Source organism: Gymnodraco acuticeps, unplaced genomic scaffold, assembly GCF_902827175.1.
Source record: "Gymnodraco acuticeps unplaced genomic scaffold, fGymAcu1.1, whole genome shotgun sequence".
NCBI lineage: Eukaryota > Metazoa > Chordata > Actinopteri > Perciformes > Bathydraconidae > Gymnodraco > Gymnodraco acuticeps.
In genome coordinates this window covers 118,759-133,970 of record NW_022991382.1, presented here as the reverse complement: position 1 = coordinate 133,970, position 15,212 = coordinate 118,759, and the positions used below count along the sequence as shown (strand labels likewise).

The 15,212-nt window shown below is 39.7% G+C and overlaps 1 pseudogene; it reads left to right on the top strand.

Moving 5' to 3' along the window:
* The first annotated feature begins 10,320 nt into the window (after positions 1–10,320).
* LOC117563119 overlaps positions 10,321–15,212 on the top strand; it is a 116,994-nt pseudogene continuing 112,102 nt past the window's right edge.

Below are 15,212 nucleotides of genomic sequence, written 5' to 3'. Positions count from 1 at the left end.
CTTTGTTTAAGTGTGTGCCATCTGGAAACTACAACAAGCTTGCCAGTTTTTACTAAGCTAAAATACACCTTCCCGTAGCTGCCTCACATCCATGACTTCATTTGTGAGGGCACTACTTTAGTTTTAAAATCTATAGTTTTAGTTTTTGCACATTTGATAAACCTCTTTGTCTTGAAGTTCTCTAAAGAGTGTTTAATCGTAATGGAAGGACAAACTTCAGACATCATGCTCTGATTCCACTGTGGATGTGAGGTAGTGCGGTCGTCTTTCAATCGGAAGGTTTTGGGTTCCAGTCAACAACATGTCGGTCCATCCTTGGGCAAGATACTTAACCCTGAGTTTCTCCCGATGGCACGGCCCACGGTGTATGAAGCATGTGAATGTTAGCTTCCTTGGACAAGTGGCACATGTCTCTCTATGAATGGGGGGTGAATGGATGAAGTGCTTTAAGGAGTCTAGAAGACTGATAAAGCGCAGTAATACAGTTCATTTAACATTTTTAACAAAATTGGATTATCATTTTCTAAGTTTAGAAATACAACTTGTACAAAGTTGATATGTAGAAAAACATGGTTACCAAAGTCAAGAAATGGTCCAGCAAATGGTCAAATGTATATCGGGTAACTGTTTGTGTCAATTGCTCCTTTTTGGCAGAACATTTTTTATGGAAAATGAACAAGAAACATTTATTTAGATACAATGTAATGTCTTTCCATGTATGTTGAAGCTTCTGCCTCATCCCTTCATCACAACACTTATCAATAGATTCATAACAGAATGGTGCTACCTAATAAATAAACTATGATGGGTGCACTTGATTTATGCCCTTAGTAACTCCATTCGCCATAACGCTGACACCTGCTCTGCCAGACAAAAAGGAACTAAATGTTTCAATCAGTGCCAAAGCACCAAGAACTCTTTCCTTTCTCCTTGTTTCATCTTTGACTTTCCTATAGTGCTGCTAACAGCCCCTCTCCTCATGCCCTTTACTACACTTAAGTATCTTTCCCTCTGAGTGTCTCTTCCTCTTGCCCTCTTTTTTTTAAGAGTTGGAATTATCTGGCAGATCTCTTTTAGGTATTAGTTTATGGGCCATGACATGAGCTATGAATGAGAAACAACGAGAAAGACCTGAGAGCATTAATCATGGAGCAACATATGGTAATAGACGGTTATCAATTCCCTCACACTCTGTGATTAAGGGAGGGAGAGAAGGAGGTGAGGAGAAGGGAAATGAGTGAAGTGGTGAGAGGTAAAAAGGAAAGGAAAGAAGAAGGAACATAAAGTTATCTCACAAATAAGAGATAAAAAAGAAGGATGGCGGGAAAGGACATAGACATCCGAGATATAAAAAAGTAATGACATTTACAACTTTTCATAGTCATGTAAAAGTGTGTTTTAAAATGAGTTGCTATGGATTTGCAGTCCTCAGCATATAATGAATTCAAAACCTGTAATCATACAAAAATGACATCTGTCTTTCTCCATATTAAATGTATTTTCATAAATATAGGTGTAGCTGATTTATCAATTGATGTGTGCTAGAATTACGAGATCCTTCTTTACTTCTAACTAGCTAATAGGAAGGTAACAAATCGGTCAGACCATAACACAAAACCGCTGAGCTGATCTTTTTTGTCTGCCAAAACATGTGGCAGTTTGTCTGAAATGAGCTGTCGTAGGTTCTGTCTGATATCCTCTCATAAATAACAGTTCAACATGCACACAACAGCTCAAGAAGTATTTTACAATGTATATGGAAAGCACAGACCAATGCATTGCTTATAGGGTCCAGTGGAGTCTTTTTCACATCGTGGAATATGTGCTCTTATTTAACACTGTTCTCATTTTACAAAAGTCACTTTCCTGTCACAGTTGTATCTGTAAATTAGAAAATACAAACTTGATGTGTTTTTTTTTAATACTACCTTTACCTCTAAAACATGTCAAGTAGGCTTTAATATGGATTGAACAACATTTGTCAAAAGTAAAGGACAATATGTATACATCTTTTTTCTCTGAATATTCCACAAAAAATGAAAAAATGGCTTTTCATTTGCAGTCGTTTCCTTTTACTTCAAGTCATTAAAAAAGAACTTTTCCCGTTACATTGCTTTGTCAGCCAATTTAAGAATGTGATTTGTAAACAAGAGAAGGCAGAAAACCTGACTCTACACCCCACTGCGACCCGGCTGACGGACGCTGCCTGACGGACGCCTACTGAGCGTTTTGGTGGAGATTTATAGATGATCCTCCCTGCTCTCATCACCATGCGGCTGAATTATCTCATCGGTCGCATTAATCCGCCGATTACATTTGATTTAATTTTCATAATAATTAAAGTGAACCATCACTAAAATTAAAAGCATTTGGGAGGTGTGTGTGAGCTCGTGGGGGGATGGACGCAACATGCGCTCATAGATGAAAGGGCTGCTGTGGTGATATTTGCGCAGCCAACGACTCTTCTCTTTCCTCCCATCTATCTATTTGTTTCTCTCTGTGTCTCTCCCTCTCCCCCCATCTCTCTCTCCACCTGCTCCAGGAATCCAGATGAAGTGATTAGATTGATAGGTGCAAAAGGGAAAGAAGGAAGGGGAGGAGTGGACAAAAATAATTAAATTAGCATATCACAAACGCCTCACACACTGCCACCCTTGGAAAACAAAATCCTCGTCACATAAGGCGTGCCGCAGTGCTGAAGAGCCCGGGACCTGTGAGTGTGTTTAAAACCCCACACGGCAGGATTAAAAAAAAACAAAGCCTGAGCTGGAGACAAAGTAGGAGCAAAGCCTCCTGGTGCTGTGAGACGGCATGTGTGATATCTGCATTAGGTGGCAGCAAAGATACAGTACTCCGCTTCCTAACCTACTGTGTCTTTCTCTATGCAGACCGTGTGTGTGTGTGTGTGTGTGTGTGTGTGTGTGTGTGTGTGTGTGTGTGTGTGTGTGTGTATTTGTGTGTTAGTCTGTCTTATGTGTGTGCAGGAGTGAAAGTGGCAGGCAGAAACCTAGGGAGAAAGGCTTATTGTTTTAATCATGTACCGTCAGGATATGGACATAGTAACAATATCTAATGTCTGATAAAACATTTTTTATTTTTTATTAACACATGCTTATGAAACACTTTTGAGCTATCCATTGTCCAAAGATTCAGTTAAAATAATGGTGAATGAAAAATATAGATTAAACTTATAAAAAAAAAGAAGAAGCTGTCTATACAGTAACTGATGCTGTATTATGAATGTGTTGTCGCAATTCATATATGTTGTGTTACTGTAAGGGCCTCTTGTGATGTAGAATAATGAGCCTACTCATAGTTAAAAGAGTTAAAACTAGCTTCCACTTTATACCATTACTTGCTTAGCCTTTGTTTTCTAAATTATTACCTTATTAAACTACAAATTAGCAGTATATTTAGAGATTTCTCGCTTTATTTTTCCCGATTAGTGCCTTACCCTTTTTAACCATGTTCAAAGGAAAGGTTTAACATTTTAAAAAAAAAGCTTATTTGTTTTTAGAAGTATAACTGCCTCTCATCCCTTTCTATTAACAAAGAGGTTGTTCTTTCACTAGCACTTGAATGAGTCATTAGATTGAGAGACATTGCCTTGTGTGGCTTTAACGTGATTAACATAATGCTAATTATTGCTTTACTATCCTATACAACAACATCACTTATGTTGCTTCATACAAGCAGCTTACTACCTCTGATGAAGAGGGGCGGATCAGAAAAAATAAACAGGAACATAATCAACCGATAAGGTATTTAATACAGGGTGCTGTGCTGGAAGCCACCACTGGATAAGGACATTATTAGATATATTCTAATGGAGAGTTGTGAAAACTTTAGTGTGCTCTGCAGAAATGCTATTTCATCGACAAGTCGGCACATTTGCCAATTGGGCATCCAATCCAATAATTGCAGCCAGAATCCCTCCGACAGGGCAAGAGAAAACCCCGCGCACAATGAGCTAATGAAATCAAACGTGCAGTGCGGTTTTGCATGTTAATGCTGGCAGCGGGTGTCAATAGCGTTTAAAGATGTCAGAAGGTGGATAGCGAGATGGATGGCCCTCTGCCTGCCTTTCACTTCCCACCCCAAGGAAGTTAAACAGCATCGGCCTTAAATAGAAAACTTCAATATCTATTTAGAGAGAGGGAGGGAGGACTTTGTGGGAGAGATGGAAAGGGGGAGTGGATGGGAGAGAGAGAGAGTCAGTGAAAGAGAGAGGGGGAGAAAAGAAAGAATTGAAATAAGGCAATAAGTCCCTGACCTCAAGTGCACATTGCGACACATTGACGCCGTTGTCATTTGTTAATCAATAGAAGTGCTATGCAGGCTATACATTTGATGACATTAGATTGGCAAACCTGTAACAAAATTAGGGGAAGACTAAGACCACGGCCTTTTTCTGTGCAGTTAATTTACAACCTCTATGACTTCAACAGTGCCGAGGGAAACATGACTTTGAGTCTCAGTGCCACATGTTAGGTTAGCTATTCCTCAGTATTCAACTTCCTTCAAATGTATGACAAAACCACTTTGGGCTTCAAGGAATGACAATTAGAACAAATTACACGAGCTTTAAAGTGAATCTGGAAACAACATGAGTACACACATCATTTGATTCAATGTTGATTTTCTTGCACTAATTCTGTGTATTCAATCCAACTAGTATAAACACAAATACATTGAGTGCAGTCTTGTGAATCAAGCAATGCTTAGAACATATCATTAAAAAATGATCTAACAATGACCTATTCCAGTTTTGTTCAGTGTGAGCAAAAACGTGTGTGTGTGTGTGTTTGTAGCCTTCCCTCATTATGCTCCGTCTTCATTAATAACAGCTATGCTTTTTAATTTCTTTTGCAGGGTCTAAATTAAAAGTGTCATCCTTTAAAATAGATAGTGTAGGTCTCACATGTCATCCCCCCTCTCCCCCTCTCTCCCTCTCTCCCTCTATCGTGCAGGCACACAAACAGAGCAGTGCTTTGGGATAATTTACAGGATAAATAAAGCATTGCTTCAATTAGTCTTAAGTCAAATCAATTAGTCATACATTTAATCAACTAGATTTGATGGAGCTAAGATTCATGATGTTGGTCGCTGTAGACATTTATTCTCCAGGCACCTACATTATATCAGGGAGTAAAGATAATAAGATGCAAAGTAATGACTCTTCTTCTAACAGCGAATCGAGACAAAGTACCTTCATTTCCAAAATTCTGTTGGATCGCTAAGTCCAGGGAAAATGGCTGTGATGATCAATATGAAAACTTTTGTTTTCCTTGCTTACTGTCCATTGCATGTCGAAGGGTGGTATACTGTATAACGAAAGAGCTGGGGATAGAGTTCATTTTGAGCAGTCAATTCTTAAAGTAATATACAAAATAAGATACTGGCAACAATATTGTATATCCATATATATCTCTGATTACTCCATTCGATTTTTTTCATGTTTATGATTTTTCCCATATTTGTTTTCTATACATTTTTCTATCTTAACTTTTATTTTATGCAGCTATGAACCAAAGCAAATAATATGTATGTGGAAATGTACATGGCAAAAAACTGGATTCGGATTGTAGTTTTACTTACATGATCGAGAAGGTAGAATATTAACACTATATCTGAGTTTCAGGTGTACTGTAGGTGGACACATTAACAGATTATACCTGACTTCTAAAATCAAATGCATTTGCGATACCTTTTTCCTTCATTAGTCCTTGGGTAATGCTTGCTCACAGAACAAATATAATGTTACAGTGTGGCCTAGATGCAATCGTCTCCTTTATAACTACAGGCTCATGGGCCTTTTTTGATTTGTAATGATTTGATCTTTCTAGAGGCAAACCAAAAACACCCTCTTAACCGAAAACAAATGCAAGCCCAGAATTTAAATGTCATTATAAAGTAGGAATTTCATTAATATAAATGTTTATCTGCTCAAATCAAGCTAGATCTCATGTAATGTCATATCAAGAGGCCTGGTTTTACAATTCATAGCCGTGAATACAATTGAATAAACTTTTATTCACACTGAATTATTTTTACTTTGGGAGCTTTGACGTTGTGTTTCGCTGAAGAACCCTTCAATATGTGGAAGGGATCATCTTTGTAGCCTACTGTAAGCTACATTTCCCCCAGGTGTTTATGATGAACACACAAATCGTACACACAAAGCCTGTTCACACCTGAGTAGGAAACAGTTAAGTCTGCTGCATAATAGGGGTGTAACGGTTCACAGAAGTCACGGTTCGGTACGGGTTCGGTACAACAAGGAAAAGCAAAAAAAAGTCCCAAATGCATAATTTTTTTTGCTGTTATTTATTTGTAACAGTAGTGCAAGTTTTGGTATGAAAATAAGGAACTAACATTTGGAATCATTAACTGTATTACACAGTTAAAAACAAACCACAAACAGTAACACAGACACACTCAGATGGCCATATTATTTATAATGGCTGTCAAACAAAAAGGTTAAATAAGCTGTACAACTAAAAAGTGTCTTGAAAATATTAAAATAAATAATAAGAAAGTGTTTCAATCACAATCAATAAAAGGCAATACAGAACTGTATAACATCTCCTGATGTCAACATATAAAATAAATACAATGATAAATATAAAACAAAATAAAATGTGTACCTTTAGGAGCAATGTCTAACATGTGTAATTAACTTGTGTGTGTGTGTGAGGCCATTATGCCTAAATAAAGGTACTCAAGCTTTACTCTATTTTCAAGTTTTTCTTCAAAAAGATGAGTTTGTCTACGTTGTCAGCAGTGAAGGCAGATCTGTTGGCGGTAACTATGTCACCTGCCGTCGAGAAAACCCTCTCGCTGGGGACTGAGACTGACTCGGATGTGATTGAGCATGTTTGACGTGTTACCACTAGCATACCGCACCGCTGTCGAACAACGCCGACACACCGTCCTCGTCCGATCCACCACTCGCACCCCATCATTGTTGTAGTCCACAGGGAACCCGAAATGTTCCCACACACCTGATTTAAAAGAAGCAGGTGGGTTCTAGCTCCTGTGTGTTGTGTGAACTCGCCATAGCTACTAACTTTTCTTCTTCATGTATTGTGTTCGTTTTGTTGTGTTTTGTTCTTGTTCTTCATTTGTTATTTACGGGCGGCTGGCTTTTAGGCGCAATACCGCCCCCTGGATTATATATAGTGTAATACTGCCCTGAGTGACAGACTTTTTTCCCACTCGTAAAAAAAAGGCGTATTCGCCGTGTGACTGCATGTGCCGAACCGTGACGTCCGAACCGTGACGTCCGAACCGCGACGGTACGGGACGAATACGGATACCGTTACACCCCTACTGCATAACAATCACCATTTAAGGTGAGATCTTATTTAGGTGTTCTTGTGTTGAGAGCATGCTAAAGTGTCGCCCTGGGGTGCAGATAGAAGGCCAGCAACACTTGAGGAGTAATAAACAAATATCTGTGGTCACATTTACGTATATCCCTGTTCTTCTTGTTTGTGTGTGTTTGTGTTTTCGGTATCTGAACTGGCATCAGTCCGCCATGTTTTTCCCATTTCTTTTATTCTTTTTTCCTATATGTTGGTGCATTCATCTTTTCTCTGAGAGCATGGCAGGGCGCGATCGCTTTGTCCTCTCGTTCACTGCCGTTTCTGTCCTCTGTTTTTTTTGCACCGTGCTCTTTTCTCGGTCTCCCTCTCTTCCTATTGTTGACCGTTGTTCTCCTCCATCTTCCCCCTTTCTCCCTCACCCTCCTGCTCTCTCGCTGCTGTTCTGTTCCCTCTGTGCAGGTTTTGTCTCGCGGGCCCTGACCTGCCGCTGTGACCCCACAGAGCAACGGTGACTTTGGTACACTGTACAGCCTAGTTGGTAGAAGTCAGTGCAGAGGCTACAGATATGAGCTGCAAACTTTATTTCCTTCTAGTCAGCATAAAAGTATGTGTGTGTGAATAGATCCTGTTGCATGCAAGTCCTCCATCTCTCTCAGTGTGTGTGTGTGTGTGTACGTGGTGGATCCTGTTGCATGGTAGTCCTCTATCAGTGTCTGCCTCCTGATCTGATTGATTGTTCTGGGTAAATTAGGACTGGGCGCTGGTGATGGGGACAGGAGTGAGTTACACCCTTCACCCCTGTCCTTGCCCTCCACCCTCTTTCCCTCCTCTTCCTCTGTGTCCCTGCTTTTATCATCTTCCTCCCTGTCCTCATCCTGTCCCTCACCTGTTCTGTGACCTGCATTTTTGGTTTCTCATTTATTCCCTTTCCTTTGATATTTACTTTCCTTCTCCTCATCCTCGTCTGAACCCCTGCGTTGGTATGTTGTGGACTTCTCTCCATCCCTCGGTTGTACTTTCTAATTAAATATGAATTGTACAGCACGATTAAACTCCTATAGTTCATTGCAATCACAGTGCATACTCTTTATATTACAGACAGTTAAAGGCGTTGTTACAACAGTACATGACTGGTATCAAATATAGCATATCTCTCTATTGTAATACTATAGGGTTATGGGGGTAACTAAACTCCTTGTCCTGATGTGTGTGTGCACATGCATCCTACACAGCTGTATTCATTATCCAATGAGGAAAACCCTAGTTTTGTGCTAGGATTCATTAATAGGCTGCTGATTACTGACATGCTCTTCCTTGGTCTGTGAGAGGCTCACAATACTTTTATAACTTGAACTGTGATTTCTGTTGGTTCCAAAAATAGCATATATCTCCTTCATGGACGAAAATCTGAATCAATGAATGTGCAAATATAATATTTCTTATTGTATGAACACTGTATTGAACTCAAAGCTAAGTTGAGCACAGAGAAAAGTTCCTCCTCCATTGGAATACTTTTTATGAATCAAAGTTATTATGTGACATTGTCTGAATAAAACTCAAGTGTTTCGACTTCTATGGATTGTGTGATCTGCCACTGCCTATGTGGTGCATTTCTACAACAAATGAAGTGTTGCTATCAATGCATATGCAATCTGGTTTTTCTTTTGCCCTGGAATGCTACACAGTTCAGGATAAAACGAGACTCTCTTTTTAGGGAAACAGGAGAATGAACAGTACAGCATTGTCACATTAACGTTGCAGAACAGACACAGGCCTGAATCGATCAACATTTGTTTATAAGTTTATGAAAAACATGAGGCTTAAAAACATTATCAAATGTATTTTATTTCAAGTCCTCATAATACCATAGACTCACACGTAAAAAAAAACAACTGTTGTGTGTGTCAGAGGGAAAGGGGGATGACGAGAGAGAAAATGTCTAGATATAGACACGTGTGCATTGACCTGTTTTTGGGATCTATTAGAAAGGATTTGGAAACTTACACATTCTGATTATTTTCAAATGTTTAGTAAGTCTTTTTTACTCTTCATGAGCTGGCTTGAAAAGTATGAAACTAGTGTCTCTCTGCAGAGACACTGCATTTTAACTGAGATACTGATTGTTCCTCCTCTCTTTCCCTCTCCTGTCCTCTCCTCACTCTTCCTCTCCTGTCCTCAGCAGCTACACTTAAACTGCTGAATTGGTAACATTGTCAAAATGCTGCGAGCAAATGTGGTTGGGAAACTGGACCCCCCTCCTCCATAAATAGATGTTTGTTTCTGCTCTCTGTTTGTTTGTGTTGCCTCTTTCTGGATCGGGCCTGCAGGGACCATTTTTCAGAAAAGACAGCAAGGCTTTGGGGAATACTTAGACTTCCTCTTTTTCACCCTCCTACACTTCTCTCTTTTCGTCTTGTTTAGACATTTCCCGCTCTCTTCACTTTCTACGTTTAATCAGTTTCCCTTTTTATCCAAATCACTTTTTGTCCCTTTTATATCCTATCCTTATATATCTATTTTAGGACAGGACTTTGTCAGGTCTACTAAAACATTTTTTTTAAAGCTGAAAAATATACATTTTCTTTGACTTAACTTTTATACGTTCAGTTGATCTTTTAGACACAACATACATAACCAATACATATTTCCATTGTATGTTGTTCTCATCTCCCAATATTCTCTTTTTGTGTGAGACTAAAACATATATGGTGATTTCAGAGCTTCTGCTTCTCCAAAGTAAATCTCTTTGTTTTTCTTTGAGGAAGACTGGCTGATTGTCGGCACATCAGTTTGGTCAGTTTGCCCAGTGCTCCTTCCTCTCCTCTTTCTCCCTCCCTTCCTCCTTATTTCGCTTCCTCGTTCTCATACTACCCAGCACTCTCTTGAAAAAAAGAGAGAAGCCCCGCTTCATGGCTTAGAGAATGAGCTGTGCCTCTCAGCTGCAGACCGAGAGGAGAGAAGAAAAGAGAGAGGGGAAAAGGGAGTAATAAGGAGAAGAGGAGGAAAGCAGCGACACACTTGCATCTGTTGTGGCAGCGTCCTGCAACCGAGAAGCAAATGAGAGTGGGAGATAGGAAGAGAGAGTACGCCACAGTGAGAGGAGGGAGAGAAAGAGAGGAGATGTCAGACAGCCGTGTCCTTGAGAACTGCACCACAACTCTTTGAAGAGAGCCGGGAGACGGTGTGAGTAACGTGCATCTCAGCGGGACATGAGTGTTTCTGTGTGTGTGTGTGTGTGTGTGTGTGTGTGTGTGTTTCATGATTGTACATGTGTGTTTGTTTGAGTGTGTGTGTGTTTTGTGTGTCAAACCTGCTGCTTGCACGCTGACCTGCCAAGCCTACAGTGAAGGGGGTTTGGCTGCCGATCTTCTCTGCTATTGTCTGCCTGCCTAAGTGTTGCTGACAGGGGATTATAGCAAATACAAAACGCCGTATGGACCAAAGAAACACAGTGCCAAACTTCATAGACACACGCATGCATGCATGAAGCTCCATGTTGAGAGCTCTGTTTGACTGCACTAATTCTTTTTTTCGGTGTGTGTTCGTCCATGTGTCTGCTTTAGTTGTCTCTGACGTCTGCAACATTTAATAATTGTAAGTGTTCTTTTAGAGGGGAAATAGTATTGAATGTATTTCTTACACTTAGGCACAATGCAGCACTCAAACCACCTGTAACCATGCAGAAGAAGTTCAGGGTCAACATTAAAATCTGATTCTCTGACACTTCATGAACTCATAAGCAGCTCACAAAATGACTGACTATTCTGCTTCATAGTTTATAGACAATAAATACTATCTTCCTGCAAACCAGACTTCAGTTAAGCTACTGTACTGCATGTACCTATAGTGAACTTGTGGCTCAGGGGAAGTAAGTTCAAACCGTGCTGTCTCAGGATCAGAGCCAAGAGGTGTGACCCATCGAACTATTTGTAACTAATCATAGTCCACAAGCCACACACAGCGTGCCATGGAGCCCAGTTAGGTTACACTCATCAAAGTATAATGAGTCAACATGTCACTCATGTCCCGAAGTTGTTCTCAAGATTAGTGTTATTGCTGAAGACGTGTGCCATTTCATTGCATTAAGTGTCAAACAGGTGACATCATGAGGTAGGCAGGTCAAATATTCTCTGCTCAGTGGAAAGGAATTCAGTATTCTAAGTAGGATACCATCGCCCCCCTAATCTAAAAATGACCTGTTTGCATCATGTCTTCTGAAGCAATGTGGATATCACATCAGTATCAGTATCAGTATCGTCCAGTATCTGTGTTTGATCATTTGTAAGGAGGCACGTTTGATAGAGATCATACTCTCCTAGTTATATATAGAAATAAAATCATGGCATTTTAACTGCATTGGTAGCATAGCAAAGGATGTGTATCATTTCTCAGATATGAAGGGCATATCACAGGATTTATGTTTCCTATCAACATCAAAGGTTTACTGTCAATTATATTTGTTTTCGTCTCATAGATGAAACTCTTGTATAAGTATATATTGTGTGAGAAAGTTTTACGGCCAATATAAGTTGCTGCCGTTTTTTATTTCTGTGTTTTCATCAGAGCTTTATTCACTAATCCAATACTACTGCAATAGGTATGCAGTATACTGCACACTATAAGTGATACAAACATCCTGATGAAACAATATATTTGAAACACAAACCAAATGTTTGAGTGTTATAATGTGCCTTCTCTCCAAGCATTTAAACAATAGTGATAGAGCACAGTACTTAAAGTCTCTTTCTGTAGTTGCCATTGCAGCTAGATGTTACACATGTGATTGTTTTTAAACAATTACCAACAGGCATTTATATTTTAAATGTAGTTTTGAAAAACTCAGCAAAATATGTGAATAAAATGCTTTCATCTATACATTTTATTTATTTAATATAAGTCGTTATCTTTAGTTGAATTCATTCATGTTTCTATGTAAAAAGTGTATATTGTATAACATGGTAAAAAACAAGTTTTTCCAGCATGATTCATATCAAAACTAATTTGCTCAGCATCAATGAACCGAGAGGCGTAGCAGGGACAGTTGATGTTGTCCACAGTATACAGTATATATTTAGACTCCGGAAACTGTCCCCAGGGTGAGCATGTAAGTGTGCAATATGTACAGTAGTGAGATTCTGAGTATGTGAGCATGGTGTGCAAATGTATTGGTGTGTGTGTGCACACAGTGTCTTTTGGTTGTGGCGCAATGGGTTTTAGGCTGTTCCAGCAAACCAATTGAGGTCAGCCGCTCAATAATTAAAGCGTGTCACTGGTTAGTGCACGAGCTGGGTCGACCAATCAAAGAGGCTGATGTCAGATCAGAGTGAAAGAACCAGTGCGTCTTTCAAAAATAAGAGAGAGTAATGTGAACACAGCCTGGGACTTCCAACGTTTATACATTTAGAGGGCTATATTTTCCATTTAAATGAGCCTTCTCAAAAGGTGTTGACACTTTTGAAATGCTGCCGGTCAGTCTTGTACTGTCGCCCGCCATGCATACATATTTTCACTTGTTGCAGGATAAACGTGACAAGAGTTTCCCTCCTACAGTGATTTGTATGTCTGACCTTATTTCAGTATATAAGCACTAAGCACTCCCAATAACAGTTACCTGAGTTGAACAATATCAGGTTAGATGAGCAGTGCCATGCAAGACATACACGGGTTGTAATACTCAGATATCAGCTTACTGCTCTTTAGATTAGTTGACCATGTTTAGATCACAATTGTCTTTGTTTATCATGCAGTTTTTGATATTGTAGATCTAACAGTCGCTATTTGAGTTAATTGGACTTAAAAGCATAACATACATCTTTTAAGTTACACAAAAATGACATAGAGGACTTTTCCAAGTATGCATGCTGTGTTTCAGTTGGTTTCCTCTAACATGTGTAACACTCCTGTCACTCCTAAGCGAGTCTCTAGGCTCGGCAATATTGGCAGTGCCAACTCCTCCCAAATATATGTAGCATGGGTTTAGTTCAGATCATGTTTTTCACCTTTTTGTAAACACTGTACTCAAGTGCTGTTGTAAAGTCATTGCCATTCTTTGTGCAGTAGACCTACCAGTCATTTACAGCTTGAATAATAAATCCTTGAGCATTGAACAGAGCCAGCTAATCACACCATTGGCTCAATTTTATATAATACAGATTTTGTCAGGGCTGCTCTCCAAAGCTCCAAGGTGCTGACTCTGCAGCTGTAGAGGGTTCGGAAAGTGGTGGACAAACTCACAGCTGTTTCCATCAGCAGTAATATCTGCTGTCAGTGGGAAGCCAAAGGCACATCTTACTAATAACGCATGTACCTGTCTGTTGGCTATATAACTTTACCCAACACTTCAGCTTGGGAGGCGTGTGGCGCAGTGGATAGAGCGTTAGTGTTGGGATCAGGGGCTCACAGGTTCAAACCCCACTGCAGTCAGCATGACGTTGTGTCCCTGAGACACTTCACCCCAAATTGCTCCTGTGGGGATTGCCCACAGTATTGAGCATGTACGTCGCTTTGGATAAAAGCGTCTAACAAGTAACACGTAATGTAATGTAATGCAAAGATATATAATATAACTTACATTCCTCCAGTGCACATTTTTATATCTGTATCTTATCTAAATCTTAACCAGACCTAAGTGGGAAGTAATTTTAGTTACTTTTTTGGTAATCAGATCCTTTCTGGGTGATGCGAGTTCCTATTAATACTCTTTTCAGCAATACACACACACACTCTGATGACAAGAGACTTGTGGTTTCTAATGATGTCATTAGGGACGGCATATAAGAAGTGACATCATTGCAAACAGGAAATGAATTAATCAAAACCTGTTCCAGAGTATTAAATGGGCAACTTGTTTTCTTTCTTTTAGTATATTATACTAGGGGTGCACCGAATGGGAAATTCTTGGCCGAAACCGATACCGAAAATAGGAAACAGTTGGCCGAAAACCGAATGCCGAAAGGCCGAAAATGATTAATAGAAATATATATATATATAATGTATACATTTTTTACCAATGTTGTTCAGCTACCTGATTATGGAAATAGACATGATTATGGCAAAACTTAACTTAAATAATAATCACTATTATGGGTCCATAAAACATTTATTCAGCACTTTTGAATGCATACAGTACATTTATATATGTCATGTATTATTGCTAAAAAACATTATATCGCATTCTTAGTGTCGCCAACTCGTTTCTAATATGCAAAGACAACAAATGCGTCTATGATGTATTTTCGATCAGACGAGATCTCTCTCCCCCGTCTGTGTGCGAGGGGGCGGGGCAGTTTACACACACGCAGCTGCTACATGCAGCGGAGCACACTGCGGAGATGGCGGAGAGAACGCGCTTCGAGGTGTGGTTAAACTTTACTCGTCTCGATGTGGAGAATACTTGTTACCATAAGTGCAATAAGAGTTTAGCATGTAAGCACGAGCAATTTGTCTAAACATTTAGCAAAAGTGCACCGCATGCAGACGGAGGAATGCACCGGGTTCGACCGTCTTTCTAGCAGCTCTGTAGCCCCATCCACGAGTAACGTTTCCACGTCAGGTGTTATGTATGCTAGCAGCAACACACGGAGTTAACTACATTATACAAACATGGGTTAATGATTAGAGGTAACTGAGTTATTTAGTTTGTTAAAATTTCAGCTATTCTGTTTACAGTCTGTCATCAGATTATTTAATACGATTTGTGAAAGGCTCAGGGCAATCTCGATGACAAAGGTCAATGTTCCCCCCCCCTGTGAGCCAGCCGCGAGCATGGTCGCCGCGTCTTTATTACGTCATCACAACAACACGTTAGGTTACCAACGTAAACCTGTTCTGACATTCGGTGATATTTTTTCGGTGCTAAAACCCTTTCGGCCGAAAGGGCCTTTT